This window comes from Diabrotica undecimpunctata, chromosome 4 (genome assembly GCF_040954645.1).
Source record: "Diabrotica undecimpunctata isolate CICGRU chromosome 4, icDiaUnde3, whole genome shotgun sequence".
NCBI lineage: Eukaryota > Metazoa > Arthropoda > Insecta > Coleoptera > Chrysomelidae > Diabrotica > Diabrotica undecimpunctata.
In genome coordinates this window covers 107,822,543-107,850,096 of record NC_092806.1, presented here as the reverse complement: position 1 = coordinate 107,850,096, position 27,554 = coordinate 107,822,543, and the positions used below count along the sequence as shown (strand labels likewise).

Below are 27,554 nucleotides of genomic sequence, written 5' to 3'. Positions count from 1 at the left end.
AAATTTGTGCAAATTTTACTTCTTAATGTTTATAAACCATAGAGATATGATTTTTTTTTAAATAGTCGTCACCTTCGTTCCTGTTGGTCATAGAAGGTTTTTTTTTAATGTGAGTTTTTTACCAGCTATCCAATGGTTTTACGTACAAGTCTGTAGCTTAAAAAATATAAAAGTTATTACAATTGTTTATAAGTAAAAAACATACCGCTTTTTCAAACGTTTATTTTGTAAATAATTTCGATGAAAACGCAATATGCATTTAACTGCTAAGTCTTAAAGAATCCTATGAAATTTGCTAAATGAGGCTAGCATCATTCATAGGGAAAGTTCAATAGTTTAAATAATTTAATTTAAATAATTTTTAATTGAAAAAACGAGAAAATAAAGATATTCTTTATATAAAAAAATGATATAAATATTGTTTATTTAAAATATAAGGGAAAAAACTTATAGACAAAAAAATGAAATTGTGACCATAAATTATTGTTAAAAAAAAACGCAAGGTAAAAATACGAGTACCTTTTCATCTATTCGTCATCTAGTAACCCCCAACGATGTCTTAAAAGCTTCAGATATCTGCGAAACATTTTGCCGTGAAATTGATGATTTTTGCATAACCCGACTGGGCTATAAGACCAGATCACACCCTTGGATCACAATACAAAACAGATGTACCTACTCAAATTGTACAAATTTTAAAGCCTTAAAACTAGGTACACTTAAAATGTTTGTTTATCTAAGTATCTTATGAATACTAAGACTTCCTAACAGGCATTTTTTTAATGTATCCACCAAATAAGCAGGGGACAGAAGCTCATTGAAATCATATTGAAGAAGGGAATTTCATAATCTGGATTATTTATTCAATTATAGGTATTAAGTGTGAATTTATGTACGTTATTATCGAGGATAAAATCCAGGGTAGACCCGATTTCGACATACACAATAATCCTGACTGGAATTTGACATGCACAAGATGAAGCATTCTACTAAGAATGAACTTAAACAGAGAAAACTTTTCTAAATTGCTATTAATCTTAAATAAAATGAAAAAAGAATCTAAAAAAGATTGTCCCTTAAGGAGTTAGTCTTTCATTTATGTTAATAAAAATTAAACAATGATTTTACTACAAGATCATATTGATTTATTAATTTTATGTTTTACATTTTTCAAATAAAAAGATGTTGAAAAATAGTTTTGTTTTAAATCAAAATCACCAATTGGTAAACAACCTTATATAAAACTGTTACTTTTAAACAGCTATTACAACTCAAGTATTTTATTTAAAATAAAAATCCAATTTGTATGCAGACAGAAGTCATTTAAAGTAGATTCATGGGTAGGTATTTCACATAACTGACCAAGCCCGTACAAGTCAAAATATTTGTCGATTATCGCGACATGATTCATGTCTTTATTGTGTCTGTTGTCCAAATAAAAAAGTGACAATGTTTGAATACCTCCTTTGGTTTATAATAAAAGCTTTTATTTATTGATTTTAAGAATTAAAAATATTCAATGTATTAAAGAAAACTAAGTGTTTAAATACCTTCTTGGGTTTAAAGCTTTTATTTATTGATTTTAAGAATTAAAAATGTTTAATTTATTAAAGGAAAGTAAGTATTCAATCAATAAGTTTTAATACACATTAATAGGTTAAACAAAATAAAAATTTTTTGTCTATTTTAGAACAGCAATACATTTTTCTTTATTTTCCAATTTATATGTAATCTGCGGCACTTTTGTTTGTAAGACGTGAACCGTGTGTTACTTAATATCAATAATTGTAACTTTTAATTAGAAACTCAACTACAATTTTGATTTTTTGAAGCAAAAATTCTATACTGGTGTTTTATTACTTTTTTCTATATAGTAAAATGCGACCCTTTACCTGCGACATGAGAAGACTCACAAGTAGTGCCACGAAATAGCGGTCGACTCACTATTCTCGATCAATTTTGTTTCTAGTCATCCTATATGTACTCTGAACAGATTTGACCCTTAAGTACTGACAGGAATATTGGATCGCAACTACTGACATATCGTCTGTGAGACTACCCTAAACAAAAACGATTTTTTGCATGCTTTTGTTAAATTCAGTTAATTAAATTTTAAACGTCTTAATTACATTCATTTGCAATAACATCAATTCACCAATTTCAATAATTGAAAAAAAAATGATTACTTTGAAAACCGAAAAATATAAACCAAGTGCAACACTTCAAAAGTTTACAGTAAATAATAATTATAAATTATTATTAACTAATACAGATCTAATATTTCTTAGGAGATATAACAAAATATGAAGTAAACACGCACTTAAAAAAAAAATAAACGTACAAATATATTCTATTTATACTGCAAAAGAATGTTTTAAAATATTTGTAATTCATGTTTAAACGACTTTGCATAAGCATTGTTAGATTGCTGATATTGACTATTTGTTGCTAATGAGTGGAAAATAAATTTTGCTCACAGAGAAATAACCATAAAATTATTGTTAGGTAATTGTGATCATATCTTCTCTACAAGTTTCCCATTCACGAGAATGTCGCAAAGGTCAGCAAACTGACATCACGTTTGTTGTTTTGAAGACGTTATTCAAGCTACATATGTCTTGTTATATTTTAACGGGTTTTACGTTTCTCTAAAAATCAATAAAGTGAAAGGAATTTCCGGAAACAGTCAAAGTAATCCTCTATATGATGATAATGTAAAGATGATAAAAATTTACCATATCTTTAATAAATTTATTACATCAACAGTTTTGGGATCGATTCACTGTTTTTAAAAGAAATATCGAGATTTATAAGACATTTGTTATGATAAATTGATAAGTTAAGTAAAGTAAAGCTGCAACACAACTTTTTTTTAGATTTAAAACACTTCGTTATTAAATGTTATGCTGATTAAAATTATAGATCGAAGTTGGCTGTCTGATCACCTATTTTTGATGTTTTTATTTTTAGACTCAGTGTTTTGGTGTCTATTTTTGTATCATTTATAGGTACCCTGTATACCATCTCTATCATTTTTTTCCTTTTTTTCTGTCTCTACTCTACTCCTACGAATTGGAACCAAATGTTATTAAACGCGACACCTATACAGTGCCAAAGCCACGCCGAAGTTCGTGAACTCTACAGGATTGAGAGCTATATGAAAGGGGTTCGCGAAAAAATGGCGAGATTTGTCCCCAATATTACAACGCCTCCGCTACAATAATCCATCAAGTTTTACTTCGCCGAATCAAGCGTACTGATACTTCTCCGAAATCCACTCTAAAGATTGAAAATAACGTCTGCATGTATAAAAAGGTCATAGGCAAGCAAGTAAGTGGGCGCTTACCACGCGGCGCTGACCCTCGCTTCGACCATAGGATCGTTTCATAATTGATCGATAGGTAAAATAAATGCATTATTTTAAATGCGAGCACTCACTGGCAATACTATGTTCTAGGCGAGGATACGATGGGATGGTCTCCGTTATGACCGTACTCGTACTGCGTATGAGTACAGTCGAACAGTTGAACGGGCTTAACAATCGTGAGCCATACGAATCTCCACGTAAAATTAAATGAATAATATTGCTGTACGGTAAGGTGGGTGGATATATTTTCTTATAACACGAGTCTTGTGAGATCGAATATCGCATGGAGAATGTGCTACATATACATCTATAAGCTTATAAACATAACTTTAAATTTAAGGTTATCCTGTATTCTAGAAAATCTCTTAAATTTGCTAAATTTATACTGGTTCAAATCATCACATTCAATCATCAGATCCAGAATTAAGTCACTTGATTTATTAAATAATAGTTATCTTAATAATACATTAATTATATATCAAATCCACTTGGAGTCGGCTTTCCTAATTACATTTTTCCACGAGTTTCTATATTGGGTCATACTAATATTAATCCTCTATACCGATATGTCCTGCCTAACCTTCTTCCCCAGGACTTTCATTTTTTCTTGTGTTCCTACTGCTTCTAGGAACTCGCAGATTAGCAATTTTCTGTAACGGACGAATAACGTCTTGACGTTAGACATGACCTAAACTATCTTAACCTATGCTCTCATTTTGGCATCAATTATTGGTGCCACCCCTAGACTGCCCCTAACATACTAATTCTTAATTGTATCCTTTTTTGTCACTCCAGTCTTTTTACCTTCCCAACTTTCATTTGCATACATTACAGCTGGTCGTATAGCTTTTTGTAGTCGTATACCATTTTTCCTTCAGCTTCATTGAAATTTCCATTTTATCCATCCAACCCTAATTCTACTGCATTTATCTTACATCTATTTCCCCATTATTCTATAATACCGATATTAGGTACCTAAGACTATTACTTTTTATAATCATTCAAAGATAACATTTTATTTATAGTATCTCAACTTTTTTTTTTGTTAACTGGGTGCAAATCTAAATGAACAGTGGGACCAATCGACGGAAATTAAGATAAGGATAGAGAAGGCCTTTTGTCAAAATGAAAAAAAATCTTTAACAGCCACGATATAAAATTGGAAATAAAAGTTCGTTTACTAAAATGCTACGTATTCTCCGTTCTTTTTTTTTATATGGCGTGGAGTCATGGACCTTAACTGAAGCATCACTGTAAAGACTCCAAGCATTTGAGATGTGGTGCTATAGACGCATGTTGAGGATTTCTTGAATAGACAGAGTTACCAACGAAGAAGTTCTAAATAGAATGGGTAAAGCGCGTGAACTAATCATAACCATAAAACGTCGCAAACTGGAATACCTGAACCATATACTACGCAATGAACAACGATACAACCTACTTCGGACCATACTTCAAGGTAAAGTGCATGGGAAAAGAGGTCCAGGACGAAAAAGAATATCCTGGCTGCATAACCTGCGAAAATGGTTTAACTTAACCACTACCGGACTTTTCAGGGCAGCAGTCACAACAAAGTCAGAATAGCCATGTTAGTGTCCAACATCCGTAACGGATAGGCACCATAAGAAGATCTCAACTTTTAAATATCATTACAAATAGTTTGTTTTTGTCTTTAGTTTTAAATTTTTTTCCTCAAGGGTTTGTCTTCACTGTGGTTTGTATATTGTTGTATAATATCTCCCTCATATTTCTAACAGGTAGTAATATAGTACTTTTTCATTCATCTGGTCTTTATCTAACTATCATAGATCTATTAAATAAACCCGTTAGCCAATTTGTTCCTGTTGCTCCTAATGCTCTCCACACTTCCTTAGAATCATCATCGGGTGCAACTGTTTTTCTCTCTTAATTTTTTATTGTGCTGAAACCGTTTCCTCATTTGTTATTTTCTGAACCTTGCTGATACTGTTATCGTTAACTTAAGTTGTTTTCTGTCAAATTCTTCATTTAATAAACTGTGAAAATACTTTTTCCACCTCTTTTTTACAAACTTTTCGTGAATTAGTTTCTCTGGGATATATCTAATCTAAATAAACTCTTTTTATTTCTTTGCTACACGTTTCTCTATTTTATTTATCTTTTTTCTTCCTTTCCTGGTATCAAGCTGATCATATAGAGTTTGGTTACGTTTCTGCTACTACTTTCGCTTGCTGTTTGGCGACAGTATAATTTAAAGATCTGAGTTCGACCTATTTTCTTGCCACTGTTTGTATAATTTTTTCGTCTCCTTTATCTTTGCTTGACCTTCGTTTGACCTTTACCAAGTCTCTTTATTCTTAAACTTATTTTTAATTTTTCTCCAAGTATTTTAATAGCATATCTAATGATACGGGACATCTTCCTCCAAATTGTATTTGAGCTTCCTTTCACGTTCCAACACATTGTTTCTACTATTCTGGTCCGGAATAGATTTTCTCGTTTTTTAGATGTCTATATTCTATAAAAACACAAATCCACAAAAAGTACAGTTGCTAACGTAGTTTCTTGCAATTCCCCTCGCGCAACTTCGTTATCTTCCGACGAACAAAGCGTTCGTATAGATATTTTGAGTTTTAAATTAAATTTTATTAATTTCTTGAACAGTCTCATTTCTGGAACCCAACTTGTCTTTTCATGTGTATATATCCTTTCTTTTTCTTCTTATTGAGCCGTCCTATTTGGAAGGTTCCCGATCCAAATAACAATGATTGTAGCTTTGGAACTGCTGCAAGAAAGGTTTCTGTGGATGAGCGCTGAACCATCTCCTCAGGTGTGTCAGCCACGATTTCTGGCATGTTCCAACTGATCTTTTGCCCTACACCTTACCTTCCAATATGATTTGAAGTAATTCATATCTTTAACCTCTTAACACATAACCTAAGTATTACATTTTTCTCGCTTTGATTATGCTGACTAATTCCTTGCTGAGTAATATATCCTTTAGTCTTCATAAAAAGTGTTTGATGGCCTAAAGATTTATGGCAAAGCATCAAAGCAACATCAAGTACTTCCTTTACTTTCATTAAGATGTACCATTGGATATAGCAAAAGGATATTTTGACGTTTAGAATCATTCCAACATTTACTTACTACAGCGTAGTTAACAATTATTGTAAAGACAATTTTCATTTTGGTTAAGGCATTTATTGGATGGAATTAATGTTTTTCCCCACTTCTCTGTACATCCTACGTCACAAACGTCCAGATTAAAGATATCCCTTAAATTTTGCAAAATTATATTTTGCTTGTATTCTTGCAATTCCTTGATGCGTTTAAAATATAAAAAAATTTTATACACAATAGCAGTATTACATAATGTTATATAACATGATGTAAATTACAGAAAATCATTATAATGCATTTTAAAATTGTGAACTCATCCGTCAGTGATCGAATATTTGCAGAATACCGAACAGTTAATTTTACAATCCGGTTCTATTATTTTACAAACGATGTTTCTAATAACTTTTCTATTAGCAACAAAGCCAAAGATCAATTTTGGCTAATGTTTCTGAGGAACACAATACCCGACTAGTTTAAGTGTTAGTATTACAGTAAGCTGACTCTTATTACGAATTTCAAGAGACCACAATAAGATTAAACAGACAGGCCGAGAAGTTTAGCATGTATTTCGCAAGTACCGTATACTAATTGCTTTGCAGTTACCATACGCTGTTATGTCAAAGAGTAAACCGCAAGACAAATCAAATTGTTCGTTCGGTCAAGTCAGCATCCTGAGTAGGATGGTAAATAGCTTGAATTGCGTAATAACTTTAACGTCTGGTAATTGGGGATTGTTTAAAGATATGGTGTGCTAAAGTGTTTACTTAGAACATGATACTTAATTACAAGAAGACATGGGAATGCAGTTTGGTGTCTTAATATTATCTCGTATATTGGATGTTTAACTTAGAAATTTTCTAGTTTAACTTTTAGATTATTTGTTTTCCTTAATCAACCTCAATATTATTCTACGTTACATTAAGTTTAAAATGAATTACTGTTACAATTCAATAATCAATATTTTTTATATGTTGTGGTATAAGTAAAATTACTGCTTTTCAAATTCTCGTTAGTTTTCCATTGTTGACTTTATCATTATTATCGGTTTAACTCGTTTTCACTTAACTCTTATATTTATTTGTACTTAACCTAACATAATTTTAGCAAAAATGACAGTTTTATATTTTAACTGCTTTTTACTACATTTTAGAATTAGTTGCTTTAGTATTGTAATTACTGAAGAAACGGATTTCGTGCTGTCAATTTACGTTTCTTATTTTCAAGTTCATCATGGTTATATTACACATAAAAGTATACGTGTATTAACTACCTTAAAAAGCTCTATGCAGAAGAAGAGCAAACGACACTAGAATCCGGAAACACCAGAAATTCAACAAATGAAGAACTTAATATAAATGTACAGGAAGTTCGAAAAATACTAGAAAGCCTGAAGAACAGAAAAGCAGCAGGTAAAGACGGGATACCAAATGAATTATTGAAATATGATGTAGCAGAAATGACAGAACAATTAACAACATTAATTAATAAAATTATAAAACACAATACACTACCGGAAGAATGGAGAACGAGCGAACTAATTCTACTATTCAAAAAAGGTGGTAAAAAACAGCCAGAAAACTACAGAGGTATAAACTTGTTAAATACTACTCTGAAACTTACAACTAAAATTTTACAAAAGCTAATAAATCAGAGGATAAGATTAGCAAATGAACAACAGGGTTTTTGTAGTGAAAGATCGTGTACAGATGTAATATTCTTTATAAAACAAATTACTAAGAAATCACTAGAGTATAGCGTTTCTATATCTATAGAAGTTCCTCGAAATAGTATAAAAACTATCGAACACATCTACGAAAACAACACAATGCAAGTCAGAATAGATGGACAACTTACAGAACATATAGAAGTAGATAGCGGAATAATACAAGCGGATTCATTGAGCCCCATGCTCTTTAATTTCATTATGTTTCCCAATAGTTCCCCGAAATAGTATAAAAACTATCGAATATATGGCCCTGACAAACTATTTCAGCTATTGGCTTATACTTTTAATTTATTCTTGAGAGGAGAAGAGCTACTCCCAAAATGAAAAACTGCATATATCAGCAATCTATACAAAAATAAAGGCGACAGAAAAGCTTGTAAGAACTACCGAGGGCTTAGTGTAACTAACTCAATCTGTAGAGTCTACGGGAAGATAATTAAAAGCCGAATTGAAGATTGCTGGGAAGACGCTAAAGATCAGAGTGGCTTTCGTACTGGTCGTTCTTGTATAGACAATGTGTTCTGCCTAAAACAAACAATAGAAAAGCGTTTGGAACATAATATGGACACACACATAGTATTTATTGATCTTCAAAAAGCGTATGACAGTGTCCCATTAGCCAAGCTATGGCAGGTGCTAGAAGACAAGAATATTCCACCGATTTACATTAATGCTGTAAGGGAGTTGTACGATGATATAAAGAGTGTAATAAAGATTGGACAAAAAGTGACAAAAAAGATAAAAGTGACCAAAGGACTTCGCCAAGGCTGCTGCATTGCACCTACACTCTTTAAGATTTATATGGAGGGGGTTTTGGATATTTGGAAAAGAAAATATGAACCTATGGGTGTTAAAATTGGAGACCATACAATGTACAACTTGCATTTTGCTGATGACCAAGTAATACTTGCAGAAGATCAAGATGATATCCACTACATGTTACGAAAAATAGATAAAAAATATACTAAGTGCGGCTTATCAATTAATCCATTAAAAACAGAGTACGTAGTAGTGGGAGGTGACGGAAAGCACTTAGAACTAGGAAGCAAACAAATTCAAAATACTGATAGCTATAAATATCTCGGTGTAAACATTACAAACAATGGTCGGAATACAAAAGAAATAGCTACTAGCATTGGTCAAGGAAATTCAGCAATACGTCAACTGAATAGTATACTTTGGAATAACCACATCACCCGAAACACAAAAATTAGGATATACAAAAGTATCATAGAAAGCATTGCTACATATGGTTCAAAGCTTTGGGTAATAAATAAAAATGACGCATCCAAAATAAAAGCAATGGAAATGAATTATTGGAGAAGATGTTGCCAACTCACTAGAAGAGATAGAGTAAGGAATACTGAAATCAGAGAGCGTATGGGCATAGACATTGACGTCCTGGAAACTATAGAATGCAAAAGGCTGAAATGGTATGGCCATGTAGAAAGGATGAATGATCAAAGATAGCCAAAGAGAATGTTACAGTGGATCCCCACCAACCGCAGGAAAAAAGGAAGACCAAGAAGATCGTGGAGACAAGAAATAAAAGGTGCAATGGAAGATAGGGGTCTACAAGTAGATGACTGGAACGATCGCAAGCGTTGGAAGCTAGGTTGCGAGAAACGGCGGCAGCTGTAATAAACTCGTTATATATATATATATATATATATATATATATATATATATATATATACTATTGAAAACATCTACGAAAACAACATAATGGACGTCAGAATAGATGGACAACTTACAGAACCTATTGAAATAGCGGAATAATACAAGCGGATTCATTGAGCACCATGCTCTTTAATTTCATTATGGATAAAATAATTAAAAGCGTTAACAAAAGAAGACAATACCGAATAGGTAACAAAGAAATAAAATACTCTGTTACGCAGACGACGCAATACTGATAGCCCAAGATGAAGATAGTCTGCAAAGACTGTTCCACAGATTTAACGTAAAGGCAAAAGAATTTAATATGACAATCTCATCTCAGAAAACTAAGACAATAGTAATCAGCAAATAATCAACCAGATGTAAAATAGAAATTGATGGTAGCAATATTGAACAAGTAACGGAAATAAAATACCTCGGAATTATACTCTCTAGCTATGGAGACCTGGACAGGGAAGTGAGAGATTAAGTACAAAAAGCAAATAGACTGGCAGGATGTCTTAATAACACTATATGGCTAAATAGACACATTAACACTGAGATGACGTCAAGAATTTATAAAGCCAGTGTAAGACCAATAATGACGAGTCCTGTTTCTAAGGCATATGCCTTAGAAACAAGACTCGACACAGTCATAACACTAAGGCTACTGAAAACGGCAAAGAGGAGAGTACTGATAATAATTACAGGAAATACGCTAAGAGATCGAAAAAAAAGTAAAGAGATTAGAAAATAATGTAACGTACAGTATATAAATGAATGGATACAAAATAGAAAAAAGAATGGAACATAATGCACATAAGTAGAATTATATAAGATCCGTGTCTTCAAAATAGCAAGAGATATTTCACCAATCGGCAGAAGAAGTATCGGACGACCGCGCAAAAAATGGAGTGACAACCTTCCATCTGCCAATGAACAAGCAGAATTGCTTATATTATATTATAGGTTTTTTTACCAAAATTAGATACTGATTAATTATTCTAGCGATAATTAAACACAAATTCATTTAATGCACTAAACATTTGTAATGTCAAATATTGTCATGAAACCAACATTTCCGACTACCAGTAAAAGCAAATAAAATAAAAATTCTAAATTTTCATTTGAACGCCGTTTACAAACCATAGCGTAAGTCACCTGGCAAATATTGATTACAGCATAAATCCAATTACTGCATCAATTACCAAACATATATCAAAGCGTTTATGTGCACAGGTAACATCTCAAACGTGCCTATGTGTACACACCCTGTTAGCATCATGGAAATTAACCCCAGTAGGATCTTACTTTAGGTATATCGAAAAAAGTTTTTATTGATGGATTTTTATAAAATGGCATTTAAAAGGACGTTCTTTTAACTCTAGTATTAATTTTGAGATATTTTATATTTGGATTTGTCCTTTGTTACTTATCTTATTATTCTGTTACATTGCATAAAAATAGTTAAATTTAAATAAAGCTTTTTTCATACCACCATAGATTACTGTTTACTATATTTACTACGCTTTTCCGAATGGCGATGTCGGACACAGTGGATCAGACACAGACAAAATGAGATGACAGCACCATTATAATAACACAAGGATTAAAAGAGTGTAATGGACTGGCATCAACATTGTTTAATTTGGCACTGCAAAGCGTAGTAAAAAACATCAGAAGGTAGAAACAACACATTTATGAATAAATCAGTTCAACTAACAGCATATGAGATAAATGTCATGAGCAGAACCAAAGCAACAGGCGCGAATACGTATACAAAACTTGAATCACATGCTAAACAAATATGTCTGACAATAAACGAAAAAAACACTAAAATTCTAGTACAAAATCGATTGGAGAGAGCAACACGACCCTACCTGACAATTAACAACTCAGGAAAAGTAGATAGCTTAATCTTTTTAGGAATTAACATTACATGACATCACCTTTATCTCAGTATGTTCGGCTACATCATCTTTAATGGGCAGGACGTGTTATTAAGATGGAAGAAAACAGACCTTAAAAAAAAACTAGTAAATGTAAAAATGCAGGGAAGAGACCTATTGGAAAATTGAGAAAGCGATAGGAGAATGATGAATGGTGAATGAGGAAGTTAGAAATCTCTTTGGCAGTCGATCGTGGGGAAGAGTGACTACAGAACGTAACTGATGAAGAAGTTCGATGAGGGAGACCTGGGCTTGAATTTGGCTCAAGAGCCATAGGATGGATGGATGGATTTTTACTAGCAATAAGCCACAATTTTTCTCAAAAATAAGCTTATTTTAACGTTTTGATTTTATCTTCGGAAATCGTTTTCCACGGCTTCAGAATAGCACCATAAAATAAATAATATATTACATAAAACATCATTCTACAAAAAAAAAATTTTGAGTCGTACGAAAAGAATAGACACAATATTACACAAATTAAACTATACTGACTTACTAAACAACTTCCTAAAAATATCTAAAAATCCCCTGGTAAGGATGTGTTTAGCATGGCCCTAATCAGATAAACATTTTTATTTTAAATACATTAGTATCTTTAAAGCAAAGTTGCACTTATTTTACATTTGTTATATTCGGATAAATCTTCAGTAGTTATTCCACTTTAAACTCACCTAAAGTAGACATCATAAAGTTATAACCTACATTTCTTTTGTTACTTTCGACATGTGTCAATAAGCCAATACTAGCATTAATAACTAGCTTAGCGTATTAGCTCCTCATTGAACAAGAACAATATTTAGTAAAAGTTTTTTCACCAGAAAAAGTGTTATCGCCTTTACTAGGGTTAATAGTGGTAGAAGATCTCGTATCAAAAGCTCAAAAGATAAAAACCTCGTGTTTTAAGATATGTGAATTATCTAATTAAAGAAGTTAGTACGGATAGTACCATTATTACGTCCTTTTCTAAAGCAAGATGCCTTAAAGCTCGTAACTACCTAGTGTACCAAAAAAATTTAGTAAATTCTAATAAAAAACATTTGCGCAATTCCGTTATTCATTTATAATAATTAACAATTAACAATTCACCTCCCGATGTCAAATACATCGAACAACATGTATGCGGAGTCGTTCTTGGAAAAGGTTCCATATCCAGAAGATATTCTTGTGAAAGTACAGACTAGTTTGTAGGGGAACCACAATGGCAATAAGATCATGCTCTATTTTAATGTTAGACCTTTTCTGTGTACATAAATATACATGTAGGGAGAATTGCTGAAAATAATGTCTTAAGGCTAACGAAATTACTATAATATTTTAAGCTGATATACCAGCGATATATTTTTATGCTTTGAAGTACCTAAAAAAGCACATGAATGTGGCAAAAATATTTATTTACTCTGATAGCTAAGCTGCACTTAAGGTTTTAAGTCTATAACTTGTAATTTCCTAACAGTTAAAAACTGCAAACAGTTTCTGACTAACCACAATAATGTTGATTGGGATATTAGTGCTGGGAATAATAAATATTTTGATACCGAGATTACTGATGGTCTTACTAAGGAAGTAATTAACACTTTTTTTATCTGACCAGGACCATTCTACAGAATATCAAAAACAGCATAGTAGCAAATGTGTAAATTTGGAAAAGAAACAGTGCAGATTAGTACACATAAATAAAACAATAAAAATATTCCCGATCAAACATCAAGTCCAGCAAATAAAAAGATTATTAAAACCTTATTCTTGCGATGCAAAAATAATCTTTGGCCTTTAAAAAACTAGATTACGAGTAATCAAAGGTCTGTACACTAGACACTGATGATCAAATAGGCACAATCTATGTAAGATGCGCTAATTTATCCGAGCACCATGCAAAAAGGCCAAACATTTTGTCTACAATTACAGGAAAATGTTTTGCCAAAATTACCACGGCTATACATAGCTGGAAAAGTCTTTTAAAATCTGATGTGGTATTAAACATAATATCTTCGTAATAAACAATACATTTTGCTAGAAGCCAACATCTAAATTTGAACTAAAACATACGTGTAGCTATACACAATATGTTCAAGGTCAGGAGACTTTTAAAAATTTTATAAGTTACTTATAAGTTACGCAGTTACGTAAGTTGTAAGAACTTATAAGTTACGTAAGTAATTTATTTTGAGTATCATGGTAAACTAAAGAATAAAACTTGTATATTACAAAATAAATATCAGAAGATTTTCTTGTTTTGGAACCTATAAAATTAATAAAAGTTGAGGCCAATCCTGCAACAACTTTTCTTTAATCACCAGATATAATAAAGGTTCATATAAACTTTTACCCTAATAGCCACTCATCAAAAACCTCTTATAACAAATGAGATCTTTTTGAAACCTTGTGTAATAAAAGTAGCAGAAATAGTACTTGCGTCACAAGGAAAAGAGGCTTTTGCCCTTTTAAACAACACAGTGAAAAAGCGGTACGGTTACGGACTTTCAGTTACGGACTTTCAGAGTTAATCAGTGAAGGTTATCAATTCTTTTTTTTTTCTGGTTCTTAGCTTAGGTTATACCTAGTTGTTAGCAACTTATAGTGTGTGGGAGTTTTTGCATTAAAGTTTAAATAAAATTAGAAGAACCATTTTAGAGATAGTTACACATAACATCGCAAGCATTTGAAACTTTTTTTCTTAGTTTTTCATCTCACCTAAAATTTTTTAGCTTTTTCCTTACAAAAAAAAATACATCGGTGGCATTTTTTAACGGCTTTGTTCCCAACAAATATGAGACGGCTTTATTCTTCTTCTTTAGGTACCGTCTCTTCTAAGGAGGTTGGTAATCATCGCAGCTATTTTTACTTTTGAGATTGCAGCTCTGAACAAGTCGACGGAACTGCAATTATACCACTTTCTCAGATTTTTGAGCCAGGAGATGCGCATTTTTCCAATACTTCATTTTCCCTGTATTTTTCCCTGCATTATGATTTGTAGCAACATATCTTTATCCCCTCCCATAACGTGGCCGGATACTGTAGCTTTCTCATCTTAATCGTATTCATGATTTCCATTTCCTTTTTCATCTTTCTGAGGACCTCAACATTTGTTATTCGGTCTACCCAACTTATTTTTAATCTTCTTTGGTAGGTCCACATCTCGAATTCTTCAAGTCGATCGCTCACCTCTTTCTTTAAGGTCCAGACCTCCATCTCATACAGCAGCACCGAAAACACATATGAACGTAATATTCATATTTTAAGTTGCAAACAAAGGTCTCTACTGCATAATACTTTTCTCATCTTATTAAATGCTGCTCTAGCTTGTCCAATTCTCATTTTTATTTTCCCTGTATACTCGTTATTTTCATTAATAATTGTACCAAGATATCTGTATTTTTTTACTTTTTCTATTGGAACCCCTTTTATGTTTAAAATGTCTTGTTGTTGTGTTTTGGAAATTGTCATAAATTTTGTTTTATTAGCATTAAGCGTTAGTTCGCTTTCCTCACTAGCATTTACTACATTATCTAAAAGTGTCTGTAGATCTTGTATATTCTCTGCAATTAGTATAGTATCATCGGCATATCTGATATTGTTGATGGGTCTGCCGTTGACTTTTATTTCAATTGTTACATTTTCAAGTGATTTTTTAATTATTTCTTCCGAATATAGATTGAACAATAAGGGGGAGAGTATGCAACCTTGCCTTACGCCTCTTTTTATCTCTACTTTCTTTGAAAGTTCTTTGCCCACTCTGACTTTTGCTGTTTGGTTAAAGTAGAGATGAGTTATTATTCTTGAGTCTTTTTTGTCAATGTGTTTATCTTTAAGTAACTGTATAAAACGGTTGTGTCGGACCTTATCATCGAACGCCTTATTGTAATCAATAAAACAAACATAGAGTGGTTGGTTTACATCCATACATCTTTGCATGAGGACGTTAAATCTAAATAATGCCTTTCGTGTACCCATGGCATTCCTAATTCCAAATTGGGTTTCAGTGATGTCTTCTTCCACTTTTCTGAAAATTCTTAAATGGATAATTTTTTAGAATATTTTTAGTGAGTGACTCATTAGACTAATTATACGGTGGTCATTACATTCCCTTGCATTAGGTTTTTTTGGTAATGGTATAAATGTTGATTTGAGCCAATCTCTCGGAATAATACCCGTATTATATATAGTATTATATAAGTCTACTAATACATTAATCTCATCTTCTGATATTAATTTAATTCTTGGACGTATTCTCTCCATCTGTTTAGTTTGTCTTTGATATCAGATATTATTTTACCATTCGTATCAACCAGGGTGTTACTATTATTGGACCGTCTTATACCTGCTAATTCTTTAATTTTTTTGTGCAATTCAAAACTGTCATGATTTCTCTGGAGTTCTTCTATCTCTAAACATTTGTCGTTGTACCACTTCTCTTTAGTTGCTCGTATTTTTATCCTGATCCCCTTGTGTGTGGCTTTGTATTCGTTAACATTTTTGTTTTTGTATGATCTTCTTTTGTCCATTAGTTGCCGGATCTCATCTGTCATCCCTGGAGTCTTAGCTTCATCGATTTTGTGACTACTCAGCGTATCTTTAATTGTCATCATTAATGTGTTCTTAAATGATTCCCATTTTTCGTTGGAATCTTCATTATCATTGATTATTGTTTTGCTTAACTCTTCGTTAATTTTCAACATTAGTTCTCCTTTTATATTTGGGTGTTTTAGCAGAGTGCTTATTTGTTGTATCTTTTGTTGATTTTTTATTTTTTTTAAGTTAATTTCGAATTTTACGATTACTGGATTGTGTTCTGATGACACATCTGTTCTTGGATATGTCTTTGCCGATTTGATGGAGTTATGGTATCTCTTATTGATAAGAATATAATCTGTCTGGTTTCTGATAATTTTTTCTTTGATATCCATAGGTGATTTCCATGTATATAATCTACGTGGTGGTAACTAAAAGAATGTATTTGTCGCTATCATTTCAAACTCCTGACAAAATTCGGTCAGTCTTTCCCATCTTTCGTTCCTTACTCCTAGTCCGAATTTACCAATAATGTCTTGGAATTTACCTTTTCTAATTTGGCATTAAAATCTCCCATTGTTATTGTTAACGGCTTCATTGCTTTAGATCAATTATTAAACTACAACTAAATTTTAATTTACAACGGAGTAGCAGTTCATACATAATATCAAAAATTAAGGTAGCAGTAAAACATTATTTAAAAAACTATAATTATTGAAATGTAAAATACAGGCGAAAAATTACTAAATATGTTTCAAGTTTAATTTAGTCAGTAAAAATCCCCAGTTACACCTTAACGTAATTTTATTATTTATGCCATCCACACTATCATCTGTAAATCTACTATTTACGCAATCTTAAGCTTTTGATTTTTGTTTAACAATTATCAATATATACAAAAAATCATACCTACATTAGTTTACATGTTTTTATAGTAAAATTCTTAAAAAATCATAGCTTAACATAACTCATGTATAAACATAATGAATTATGTTTTTTGCCATATGCAACTAAAAACTAAAGTAACAATAAAAGCCAGGTCGATGGTATATCAAGAACGTGCCGTGTTTGTAGCACCCTCAGGGGTTGTAAGCAGTAGTGAGACCAGAGTGGAATCCTGGAAACACCGCTTGAAATCGGTCTCCTGTGGTTAACATACACACTCGGAGAAACTATCGACAGATATATCTTCGGTTCATACCCGTAGGAAGGTGTCATGTGGTTTACAGTGCGAAGTGTCACTATACTAGAATTGTTTTAAGCTGATTTTCGATTATCATTAATATACCGAAGCTTTGAAATGAGGCATTGCATTAAAAAAAATAAGGAAGAAATTGAGAAAAACATAATAAAACATATATTTGTTATTAAACATATAATTATTTCACCTTGAATCTAATACGTAAATGCTAGAAAATAGGGAAGACATACAACAAGCAACAGTTAATATTTTAAGGCAATTGTATCGATTTGGAACAATTTCTGTTAATAGATTCAGATTCATAAAGGGCGCCTTATTATATATCTAAAAGGTACGAATGCGCTGTTATTTTAAATGTGCAATGGGCTTGGAAAATAACCACTTCTTCTGCTTCATGTACCATGTCCTTTCAGAACGTTAGTTACCATCATAGCTATCTTAATTTTATACACTGCCAAACTAAATAGCATGATTGTATCAACACCATACCAATCTCGCAAGTTCTTCAACCATGAGGTTCTTCTTCGTCCTGGACTGCGTTTGTCTGCTATTTTTCCTTGCATGATATTTTATAGCAACCTATATTTTGGACCTCTCATTACATATCCGAAATTCTCCAGCTTTCTCTGCTTGATGCTTTTTATGATCTCAGTAGTCTTGCTGAGACGTTCTAGTATTGTGGAGTATCGAATCTTCTCCACCCAGGAAACTTTTAAAATTCTTCTATAGCACCACATTTCGAAAGTCTTAAGATGACTTAGATCGATTTTATTTACAGTCCAGGACTCGACACCATAAAGTGAGACCAAGAACACGTAGCAGCGAAGTAGGCGGTTCCTCAATGGCAATTTAAGATCTCTGTTACATAACACCTTGGACAATCTTCTAAAAGCCGCTCTAGCCTGCTCTATCCTAGATTTAATTTTTTTGATTTTTAGTGGGTTACAGCTACTATGGGATTGTGATCAGACCCAATGTCAGCACCTGGATAAGTTTTAACTGATTTGATGCAGTTTATAAATCGATTGTTTATTAGAATGAAGTTGATACGGTTCCTAACAATTTTGTCCTCTGATTCTGCATTTGACTTCCAGGTGTAGAGTTTTCTCGGTGGTAGTTTAAAGTAAGTATTCGATATAATGAAATCGTGTTCTTGACAGAACTGGACAAGTCGATCTATACGTTCGTTTCTGTTTCCAAAACCATACTCCCCCACAATGTTCAAACAGTGTCCTTTGACAATTTTAGCGTTAAAATCTCCGAGGACTATGGTATTTTCTGCTGCTTTGACAAGATCTAGAGCATCAGTAAGATCTGTGTAAATGTAAAATGCCTCTAATTTATCTTCATCACTGGATATGTTGGGGCAAAGACCTAAATTACATTGGTAATGAACGGCTTTGAACTAAATTTTACCAGCATTACTCTATCAGATATGGAGATATAAATTAATACTGATTGATCTAAGTGTTTTGCTACTACGATTGCAACTCCATTATAGTGATTGGCATCGGTATAATAACCACGGCAAATAACCACGCGTAACCAACGCGTACAATAAACGCGTTTAGATTAGTTTTGTTAGGGTAGCTTTTTTTATGTTGTTCTGTATATTGTTTCTCTGCTGTTCTTACAAGGAACACAATGTGTGTTTATTTAGTTTTATTTTATATTTCGGTTTGTGATTAAATCTCACAACATCTTAAGTCAATATGGTAAATCACCTGGAATGGTATGTTAGGCATACGTTTGGGTATCATATACTCAAATGTCATCACCCATATTACTTTTCAATTTCGTTTTAAATGTTCTGATCTTACCATTATGATATTTATCACGGTTTTCTCGCAGTTGCAACTTATTATCGCCTTCTATCTTACAACGATGTGCAGCAGAACGAGATCTAATACGGCCTCTATGATAGCTACTGTTTTTGTCCCTTAAAGTTTCCTTATTTCCAACACAAGCATGCCTTATAGTCTCGCTTGATGATAAAAGGGCCAACATGCCACTAATGCAGTATTATTGTTAGTTTAATTACTCTATAACAAACACAATATAGTATATCTGATTTTAAACGCCACAGTTTTTTAATGTGTCTAGCTACTATTAAAGTAGTCAAGCCTCTCTTGATAGTTCGATTTACTTGTCTATTTAAAAAAAGCCTTGAGGTTAGTATTACCTCAAGCTACCTAACTTTATTCACCGTCTGAAGCAATTTCTCTCTGACCGAGCGCAGACAAAATTAATACTTTTTATAATAACATATTAATAGACGTACTTAGGTCTATAGTATACAGCGTAAATATCTGTTGGTCCTCACAAAAACTTATCTTTTATGGGACATCTGGCTAGCCCAGGGGAAAGCTAGCAAATTTTACGCACTCTTGATATTTTTATCAATAAAAAAAGCTTCTCAATCAGCTTCACGAAATGTTAATTTTAACTAACACCATACATTCACGAAAACTGATTGCTTCTTTATCTCCAACAAATTCATGGAGCCACAACTTAAACTTCACATATAAACTTAAAAATGTGATCACTTATTGCTGATGTTAATATGAAAAAAAAATTAATAAATTCAAAGAAAATACCTTACCTTTTTTATATATATATATATATATATATATATATATATATATATATATATATATATATACAAGGATTTCCAAAGTTTTCACTGTATTCCTTCACTCAACCGTTTTCTCCAATTTTTCCTGTTTAGCCAGTCCCCTTCCTGTAGGTTTCTTCTACTCATTGCTTCATCCACTTCATCTCTGAAAAATCTTCGGAGTCTTCCTCTCTTTCTTCTTCCTATCGGGCTCCACTCTGTTATTCTATTTATCCACCGATTTTGGTCTGCTCTTCTGACATGTCCGTACCAGGTTAACCTCTTCTGTTCGATGTAGTCTATTATGTCGGAGTTCATTCCCATTCTCCTCTTAATCTCCATGTTATTTATTCTATCTCTTCTTGTTACTCTGCAGCTTCTCCTTAGGAATTCCATCTCTGTTGCTCTTATTTTGTTTTTGGTTTTCTTATTTATTGTCCAATTTTCACACCTATAAGTGAGGATACTTCTTGTCATGGTATTATATATTTTTTTCTTTGTTTTCATGCTGATGTTCTTATCCCATAGTACCGGGTTCAATTTTCGTATGCAGTCTCTTGTTTGTCCTAGTCTATTTTTTATATCTTTTTCCGTTGTTCCTTTGTTTGGTATTATGAAACCTAAATACTTATACTTGTCTGTTCCTTAGATTTGTTTACTTTCGTCTATTTCCAGCTGTTTTATTTCTGTATTCTCCATTGTTAGGTATTTAGTTTTCTTTAGGTTTATTTCCATCCTTTCTTTCTTTGTATATTCCTGCTCCAGTTTTCTCATCATAAAACTGAGGTCATCCTCGTCTTGTGCGATCACTATTTGGTCGTCGGCAAAACTTAGCGTATATAGATATTCGTTTTTTACTGGTATACCCATTCCTTCGCACTTTCTTTTCCATGGTTTCAGGATTTTTTCCAGGAATATTTTGAACAGGGTGGGGGATGTGGAGCAACCCTGTAGTAGGTTCTTTGTTGTCTTAAATGGACTGCATATTCTATTGCCCGTTTTGATAGCTACTTCGTTATTCTTGTAGAGTGCTTTTACCGCGTTTAATAATCTTCATGGAACTTCGATGTCTTCCATTGCTTCCCATAGCTTGGTTCTAGGAATTGAGTCATATGCCTGCTTAAGATCATCAAAAGCCAGATAAACGGATCTATTTTTGGCCATTCTTTTTTCTATTAGTTGTTCGACCGTGTAAATGTGATCTAAGCATGCTTTCCCCGCTGTGAAACGTGCCTGGTCTTCTCCGATTTTATCTTGTATATACCTATATATTTCTAATTTTTCCTTTATGGTCTTTCCTTACAGTCTGCCTATAGACAATCTAATGCTGATTCCCCGATAGTTTTCGCAGTTTTTTCTATTTCCTTTCTTGTATATTGATGTCATATATGCTTGGGTCCATTCTGCCGGTAAGTCTTCTCCATTCAGTGCTCTCTCAAACATTTTATGTATCATACGGAATAACTTTTCCGATCCGTTTTTTATCAATTCATTTGGTATTCCGCCGGGACCTTCTGCTTTTTTGTTCTTTAGAGTTTTGATCGTTCTTTTTACCTCAGCTAGGCTTAATTCGATTTCGTCATGTGTGTAGATTACCTTTTTTATATATTCAGTATATTTTAAGTTAAAATATGATAAATTAAATGACCAACCAAACTGTTAAAAGCAAATAATTTTAGAAATCTATTTAAATAACAAGTCACAGAAAACGTCAAAGTCAAAATTACAATAAATTAATAATTCTAAAAGTATACTATTTACTAAAAATCGTTTTTTGTCCTACAAATTTTTTTAGACCAGTAGATTATTAATTTTCACCCAAAAGTTAAAACCATTAAAATTAACAATAACATAACAAGGTATAAGGGGAAGAATATAAGCTCAAATCTTATTATAATTGTTTCCCTTTATTAAAACCATTAACCTACTTTTACACAAGAAAACAAACTACTTTTTCAGTATCTTTTTTTAAGAAACTAGTTTTAATATTTAATTCCCAACAGAAGTAGTAAATAGTTTTAATACACTCGCACTAAAACATGGCAGTATTTTAGCAGTTTGTACCAGGCCAAACCTCTGTAGAACAAAAATCTCCTTAACTTTCAGATAGCTTTTATAACCTTTACATCTGCCTGAAAATATAAATATGTCTATACCATCTCTATGACATTGCTTCCGTACTAGTCTGAGACAGTGATACCGAGCTGACGAAGACTCAGAATTGCGTGACTCTTTCGAGTCCGTAAATAAAAAGGTAGAAAGAACAACTAGAGAGGCGGCCGCGCCCTTGGTCGCGGTCTCTCTCTTTTCCTCTTTCTATTTCTCTCTCTCCCCCTCTCTGTCCTCTCACTTCTCAAATAGAACAAAATAACCCCATGGAGGTCCTATAGAAGAAACCTTTAGCATAGTAAGACAGTTTCCGCAGAATTTACCGAAGCTCTAACAGGTCTGTCTAAGTTCCGAGCACTTGTATAATAAATAATAATTCATAGGAGGTTTAAAATAAGACAATTGGATGCAGTACATCTGGTATGTTACAGATGTCTTCAAGAGAACAATATGTTATTGTTCACAATTTTTTATAAATTAGTTAAAAAAAAAACAATACCCAAAACGAATTTTAAAAAGTTTGTCATCAAAAATAATTTTTGACAAATCGTTTCTCGAGTTTCGTTAATATATAAATATGTCTTAAATTTGTTAATCTGGGGTATTTGGTACTCTAAGCATTCGGCGTAGTCTTGTCCAAGAATCGAGACTACTATAAAATCTATTAACATATGCATTCGGCTTTCATTTTAATAATCGCAATGACTTTTTGATAATAAAAATCAAAGTTTTTAATTTATTTTTTTGATAAGAAGTTCTGCTTCATAAGTAAGCACATATTGTCAATATAATAGTAATGGTACTTCATTCTGCATCAATTATTTGTATTGAAACAATTAAAAATTGATATAATTATTAAAACACATGAAAATTTTAGACATTGTAAAGAGAAACCGACCAAAAAAAACATTCTGAGTATTGACAGAGCACCTGTACAGCTATTTTAAAATCACCTTTGTTCTCTCATAATATGAGATAAACAAATATAATTGTTTTAAAACTACTTGACCGATTGTGTTATTCTTTCGCAACTGTAGTAACTACATAAAAACTCACATTATGAAATGTATTTTAAATGTTTTTATTGTTTTTTTTTAATAATTATAAACAATTGAAAAACATGCTTATTTCGGGTTTAATTTGCAATAACTTTTTAGTTTATAAACATTTTTTAATTTAGAAAATCTCATTTTAAAGAGCAAGTAGTTTCAAGCAAGTCGCCTGTTGAACGTTTTTATCTAGAATGCGTAGTTTTTTCATAATATTGAAATTAATAAAAAAAGTCGCTTTTGTGCTTAAATGTAATGACGCAGTAAAAGTTTCGATAACTATTAGAGAATACACCTTTTCTATTGACTTCTCCCAGATATTCTAGTTAAAAAATAGAGCCCAGTACTTTTTTGATCTTTTCAGTGATTTTTCGGCTTCTTTTCCAGCGGTAGTTTAATTTAATTATTTATTTATTTTTTTGAATAAAAAAAAACAAAACACTAGGGTTTATTTTTGATATAGATAAGCTACTGAATTACTTTATACGGTTGTATAATTGTTGTATGATTATTTATTTAATATTTAGCTGGATCCCTAACCTATGCCTCGCAGTTTAGAAGAACGCGGAGAGGCAAGGATTTCGTTCTCTTCGATAGAGTCGCTCGATAGCATGTTTATCTTTCGGATCACTAATTTATTCGCCAAAATTTTGAGCGTTACAAAGATTTACGAGCTAAGCCTTTATTTAACTAACGAGAGCTATAAATAAGACAATTAAAACTCATTTTATAACATGAAAAATCTTAGTACCCAGATTACAATGATAGATAATGACCAAATTAAGTATCATTGTCGTATTATGTTTTACTAGTAGATTTTTCTTGAGTGTTATTGTTAATAAAAAACATTAAATTATCTACTGGTAGTAAGATTTTCATATATTTTAATATTTAAATGATATAATTGATTAGGCTGGTATACCAGCCTAATCTGACTTTATTACTAATTTCAGCATCTCTCTTTCTTTATCGTTATTAATTTAAATAGCTATGTTAAACAGTAAATCTGTTAAATGTTGATGTTTATAGTTTTTTGCCAACTTCACTTTCGTTCGTTAACCTCACTTTCGTGAAAACTGGTATTGTATTCTGCACCTTCTTGGGACAAAAACAACATTCCAACAATCGATTAACTTAAAATAATCTTGTGGTTCCTTTTTTAAATCGACAAGAGGTCTCGGTAAAGGCCAATTTATTTTGAACCAGTTTCTTTTAAACATTTAGCACTGGAGAGAGTGTAGAAAATTAAAGCGTATTTTTTGGATTTTATCTAATATAAAATAATTATAATTTATTGTTTAAACAAACACTGATTTGTTAAAATTTCTTCTATCAAATTAATACGTCGATTAGAAGAATTGAGCTATATTGAAGACTCTCTTAGAGGAAACAGAACAATAATATTGTACTGTACTGACAATAATTTATTTATTAGATATTTTATGGCTATATTGTATTCCCATTTCGTTAAAATGTTAGTTTTTTTTATAAGTTACAAATTAAATTTACTTCAAAATATCTATAGTTTAATATTCAAAGTAGAGAATATACTGAAAATTAAAGCACTTTTTTATATTATTTTCTAATAGCCTTGTTTTGTTTCAGGTACAACATATTTTGTTACCGGTGTTACAATTAAGTAAGTACTTAATACTTTTTTACAGATGTGAAATAGTCCAATTTATTTGTCTAATGGTTAATTTTAACATAAATTTTTCACAATTACAACACATTGTAAAAGGAAATAAAAAATTTAAAATAAAAAAAAATAGATAAAAATACTAAAAAGAAAATCTAAGATAAGTTTGGAGAAAAAATTAAAGAAAACAGTGAACAGAATGTCTAATTGTTTTATAGAATACCAAAAAACCTACGAAATAAAGAAATAACGCAAATACAATAACAACACACATTTTCCTATCGCAACTATCTGAAACCACGCAAAAAATTAGACAATAAGTAAGTTTTTGCCCAGTACTTTTTATACATATACTTGATGAAATAGCGAACAAACTTGATAAGAAAACCTTTAACAAATACTGTTGAGTACAAAACAATCGACTCAAAAACAATATTGGAGATAACACCTTAATTTTTCAGTGTAAGAAGTATGAAAATAAAAAGATGTTATGTGCAAACAATAAACAACTTTATAAAAAACTTACAAAAAACGCTATTGTAATATTTGGACGATGCATTATAAATACATTATAAAATACGAACACAGTTTTCTAAATATTCATTATTGGAACTAACGCAAGAAAAACGTTATGAACTCATCAATTAAGGAGCAAGAAATCGTCAATTACAAAATGACTTTCTTTATTTTTCAGTATTTAATGTTACTATTCCTACCGCTAATTACACTTTCCAATCGATTTGGCATGGATTGGATAACTTTTCTAATAACCCGGATTTTTATCCCGGACCCTTCGTTTAAGCTCATCCCAAACCTGCTCTATTGGATTTATGTCCGGGCTCAACGCAAGCCAATTTATTGTAGGTATACCGATCTCAGTCATATAGGTGGTAGTGACTCATGCGTTATGTCATCGTGCATTATCGTGCACTAAAATAAAAGCATCACCAATAAATCCCGCTTATGGAATGACATGTTCCTCCAAAATGAATATGATATAACGATTTGCCGTTAAACCTTCTTCACGTCCTCGACTAGGCACGAAAAGTAACTCGGTTTTCCCATCCATGAAAATGTCTGCCCAAAACATACAAGAACCGCCTCCTTAGGACACAATTTCTAGTATACAATATGAAGCAAATCACTCTCTTGGCCTTCTAGAGACTCGACGCCCCATGTTGTTGCCGTGTATGTAGATCCTACTTTCGTCGGAGAATAATACTTGACTTCATTGATAGTCGTCCCAATCCGAATGTTCGCGAGCAAACGGTCAGATTTTGCTTCTCGGCTGCAGTTAGCTTGGGACCCGTAACTGCCCTTCTTGGTCTTAAACACATCTCGGACCTCTCTAAGCTCTTGGTTCAGATTAGCACCAGTTAAAAGTAGATTTATCAAAGGTTTCGATGTAAGAAATCGATCATCTCTCTCCACTATTATTCGTTTAAGGCCTCCTCCATGTCGGCGGACATAATCACCTATGTCTTGGTACCAACGATACATTCGGGACACAGCAGTTTGGATTAAGTTTAGTCGATTTACCAACTTAAGTGACTGATGTATAAGCGGGTTGCTATGGAAATTGCTGCGTACGATGTTAACCGAAATAAGTCGGTGCAATAAATAAAACAAACATAAAAATCTCTGTTAGTTATTACTCTACCTGGGAAGAGTAATCACTAACAGGGGAAGCATCGAGGACTATCTCAACAGCAGATTAGAGAGCACAGTATTACTATTTCAGGCACTAAATAGAGGATTCCCAACAATAAGGAAATATTATGAAAAACGTTGATAGTGTAGGAAACAATATATAGGTCAACGTGGAAGTACGAAGCAGAAAATTGTATTTTAAGCAGACGACACCACTGTAGGATACAAGCAGCAGACATAAAATATCTCAGAAGAACGATATGGGCAAGAAGAACAGATAGACTCAGATATAAAAAATAAGAAGTAGACCCAAAAATAAACCCTTGCATTACACAATAAAGAAACAAAAGGTAGCATGGTTTGGTCATATAAGACGGATGCACAAGCAAGTACAAGCTAATCCAAGAAAAAAAAAAGAGAAGGGTTTAACCATTGAATTGAACGACCCATCAGAAACGGTCGATGCCAATTGATAACGATATAACTACCTCCGAAAGTTGGGAGCCGATGTAGAACAATAAAGCTCACAATTTTCTTTGGGAGCCAATTGTTAGGTCTTGTTTAGCTCAGTCTCTCAGGTGTGAGAATGTGTTATCCTAGAAGTAAAAATGAAAAATGAGTTTGGCTGGAACAAAGATAATAACTAATCATATTTATTGTACATAAATAACTATAAAAATTTAAAATTTTAATATTAAATTAATATTGAACAAAATTATTAAGCAAGTCGTGCCTATAATCTTTACAAATATAAAGTGATACTTAAGGCATCACTGGATAACTTGTTGGCTCCAAATTATTGCAGAAGGGAGTGATTAGTTGTCTATGTGATCTTCACAGGATAACTTGCTGATGAAGTAGTTGTTAGTTGCTAATGTTTGCTATATATACTTTCATCTTAAGATGGTCATTGGGTTCTACATATCAGCAGTTAATATCCCATGGTCGACCATGTGCTGTTGAATTATAAAGTTCCA

At 32.3% G+C, this 27,554-nt stretch overlaps 1 protein-coding gene across 1 annotated transcript in view; it reads left to right on the top strand.

Annotated features, from left to right (window-relative positions):
- The window catches only part of LOC140439837 (uncharacterized), an 895,210-nt gene that overhangs the window by 256,139 nt on the left and 611,517 nt on the right, over positions 1-27,554 (top strand). Inside the window, exon 4 of the mRNA XM_072529991.1 lies at positions 24,894-24,927. The gene's annotated coding sequence lies outside the window, so the exon portion shown is untranslated. The remainder of the gene's footprint in view (positions 1-24,893; positions 24,928-27,554) is intronic.